General features: G+C 39.1%; 1 pseudogene across 1 annotated transcript; it reads right to left on the bottom strand.

The window, feature by feature from the left end:
• Positions 1–562: 562 nt before the first annotated feature.
• Positions 563–1338, bottom strand: LOC307053333 (protein lin-28 homolog B-like; annotated as a pseudogene). The gene has a single exon. The product of its transcript is annotated as a protein lin-28 homolog B-like (transcript).
• Between the last annotated feature and the right edge of the window lie 2498 nt (positions 1339–3836).

Below are 3836 nucleotides of genomic sequence, written 5' to 3'. Positions count from 1 at the left end.
ATGTCTTAATAACCTTTAGTACCATATGACTGGCAGCTCTGAGATCTGAAGTATCCTTTGGTTCACACAGAAGGTAACAGTCATTTTTTTTCCCTAATGCAATATAAAGGGAATGGTATTTCAAGAAAAACTCCAAGGGTTATTTTCAAAACCATCTAAAATGCTTCACCTGAATTTTCAATTCTTGGGGATGTCCAATTCTGCGAGGGAGGGTGTGTGCTTACATCTCTATACACACATATATAAAGACAAACTCTCTTTATATATATGTCTACGTTCTATAGAAAATCCTCCTACACAGACACACAGACTCAGGCTCTCTCCCTCTCACACATGCACATACAGATACACAGAGCATCGCATCCTCTGAGTCACGTGACACATGACACCCTGCTCAAAGGTAATTTGCTTAGAGTGATTTGTCTGTTTAAAAAAATTCACTGTTCCTCAACAGGAGTTAAAAATCCCAGGTCAGCTGCTGTTCGTGCAATACTGTTCCCCTGTATTTGCATGAGGTAGACTTCCCAACCGGGGAGAGAAAACGATACGTTAAGAAAAAGGGTCATGTCTTTTTCCATTTTTGAATGGAAGGCCCCGTTTTGCTTTGATCTTCTGGTGTTGCAGATGACTTTGTGGAGAAAGCTTCTGCAGGTGACGTGCCTGGCCACTCTGAGACCTCGGACCTCGCCTCCCGAGGAAACGGTGGTGACGGAGAGCCGTGCCCTCCCTCCCACCTCTCGAGGGAACGTCGAAGTGCTTGGCTGGGGCTCTGCTTCCGGTCTTCCCTGAGAACGGGCGGGCGGCTGCACCCAGTTCTGTGAGGGCAGTTCGCCACCACGTGCGTGATGCTCAGACGGCAATGGCACTTCTCTGGCTGAGGAGATAGACTACATTCCTTAGCATGACGATCAAGGCCACCACCACTGTAGCATCGGTCTCCTTTTGGTTTTCTTTTTTGTAGTGTCTTCCCTTTGGGTCTTCTTTCACTTCCTAAACAGGGGCTCCCACCAGTCCTGTTACCCATATTGATTCAAGGCCTTTGGAAGATTTTTTAAATGTGAATTCCACTGGTTCTCCTTCTTTTAGGCTTCTAAATCCTTCCATGAATAATTTGCTTTGGTGTACAAATACATCAACTAGAATATCCACGGGGCTTCCCTCTCGGTTTATCATGGAGATGAATCCAAATCCCATTCACACGTTGAACCACTTACAGTGGCCAGTTCCGTGCAAAATCTGGGATTCCTCCTCTGCCTGCTCTGGCAGCTTCCTAGGCTCTTCTCCACCACCTTTGCTTGCCCCGCCTGGGGCTGATGAAACCTGGTTGAATGACCTCATTGTCTTCTGAAGAACATTTAAGAAATTTCTGCAATGAAGACACTAAATACATTCTGTAAGATATTACTTGAAAACACTCAATATTTATCAACGTGCAGTTAAAAAAAAACTTTTTTTGTTTTGGGGTACAAATCCTCCTAAGGCACCCGCATCCAGTGTTCCAGTCAATAGTCAATTACTGCTCCTGCGAATGTATCGATTCTTCGTTGTTGTTTTCTTTTCAAAAGCAACCTAAGTCCAAGTGCGTTTTTCTCTGTTCTCCTCAAATCCTTAATTCTAATTCATAAGCCATAGTTTCTTATTCTCAATGGACTGAATCTCTGAAACACTTTTCCTGCATTTCACAGACTTTTCATACCTCAGGCCATAGTTCCAGAACCATGCCCTCATGACTCCTGACCAAACCAAGTCCGTAATTGTCTCACCCCTTTCTGAGCTCCTACAGTAGAATCAGACAACCCACTCACAAACTCTGGTATAGTTGCCCTATGTGGTTCTCTAGCCAGTCATGGTAACCTTCATGAGAACAGGAATCTCCTGTCTTTATAACTAGCACCTCGCATGTCCCTGAGCAAAAATGGGTTCTTATTAATGCTAATTAAATTTAATTCTACAACAGAGTTTCTAAATTATAAATATATTTATAACTTATAAAGAGTAAGGAGAAAAACCTTAAATCTTGTCAGAAAAATGGTTCCTCCAATTATACAATAACACGAGGGGATATGAGGATATATGTATACATATAACGGATTCACTTTGTTGTACAGCAGAAACTAACACAACATTGTAAAGCAATTATACTCTAATAAAGATAAAAAAATTATACAATAACCCTAAGAGCAAGGACCTTTGAGTCATGTTTTTTCTCTTAAGCACCCAGCATTGTGCCTGACAGTAGAAATTTAATAAAAGTTTATTTTTTGGCCCATAGATGCACAATAAGAAACAGAATTAAATGCTATTAAATATGAGAAAAAGAGTATGTATCTAAAATCATTCTATTTTTCAAGGCAAATAGTAATCTGCTTGCTCAGCTAAGCAGATATATATCTGAAGAATTATAGGTCAGCATCCACTATACGAGAGCATATAATTAGGACTTCTGTTTACTTAGTGCATTATTATCTTAAATAGCATCACAATTTTTACACATAACAGACAATAACATACAGAATCAATGAGCCACAGTCTCTAGGATCATAATAAAGAAACTGAAATCTGCTCAAGAGACTGCAGTTTTTATGACAAATGGTAAAGGAATATGTCAGTATTTATTCTCAAAATGCAAAAAGAAAGGGTTGGGGTAAGAATGGGCAGGAAAAGGGAATTCTGATGTTGTCAGAAGTCTTTCATATTGATTCGGATTTGCCAACAATGTAAGCCAAAGTTATATTTACAGCTACCAGTGATTCACTCTTTATTGACTTAACTTGAATATTCTTTTTTATATTGTGATACTGACACTATAAAAACCACAGAACCGTCATTTTAATTTTGGATTTAAATCTGTCCCAATTTCACAATTATGTTTTTACAAAATCCATATTTAAAGTGTTTTCATTAATATTTTATTTTTTGGCTCCTATGACAGAATATATCTATTCTCTAAAAGCTAGAGTATATGCAGTTTGTGTTTCATCAGAAAAATTAAATGTGATAATTTATGTGACTCGATATGTTACTACTGTATTTTAGAACATCAGGAAACCTTTATTTCAAACCTTTTATATGCAGCATCTTTTCTCCTTGAGGGAAAATATAATTTTTTATAAAGATGTTGGTATAATATGAAATACTTTGAGGAACCGTAGCTCATACTCTAATATCTAAATGTTTGCCCTTTAAGAAAGATTTTGCTTTTCCTTAAGATTTGTCTAAAATGATGATTCTTGCTTGGACTAATGTCTTCAGATTGAATCCCTGCCCAACTCCACCATTCAGATAGTTCAGCCTGTAGATTTCCCATCCTTCAGTGCAATATTAGCCAGAGGTATTGTTTAAACCTGATTCAGATTATGTCACTCCTCTGCTCAAAACACCAGTAACTTCTCATCTCAATCATAATAAAGGCCAAAGTCTTTAGAACGCCCTACCAAGACCACTGGAGTCTTGTTGCTCACAACCCCTTGCTGATCTCAACTCCTACCTCTCTCCCCCTTACCTACTCTTCTCCAGCACCTTGTTCCTTGAATATGCCTCTTCCACTCTCATCTCAGGACCTTTGCACTCACCACTGCCTCTATCTGCCTGGAATGCTCTTTGCCCAGATATCTGCAGTTTTCCCTCATTTCCTTCAGGCTTCTGCTCAAATGATATCTTCCCATGAAGGTCTTCCCTGGCTACCATATAAACTAGCAACACTCTCTGCCAGCCCTATATTCTCCTTCACTGCTTTATTTTTCTCCATAGCACTTATTACTAAATGATCCCATAATATATTTATCTATTATTTACTATCTTCCTCCCCCATTAGAACATAAACTCCTCCAAAGCAA

The sequence above is a fragment of the Hyperoodon ampullatus genome (assembly GCF_949752795.1).
Source record: "Hyperoodon ampullatus genome assembly, chromosome: 5".
NCBI classification, from domain to species: domain Eukaryota; kingdom Metazoa; phylum Chordata; class Mammalia; order Artiodactyla; family Ziphiidae; genus Hyperoodon; species Hyperoodon ampullatus.
The sequence above is the reverse complement of the archived record's forward strand: the minus strand, read 5'-3'. Positions and strand labels throughout refer to the sequence as shown.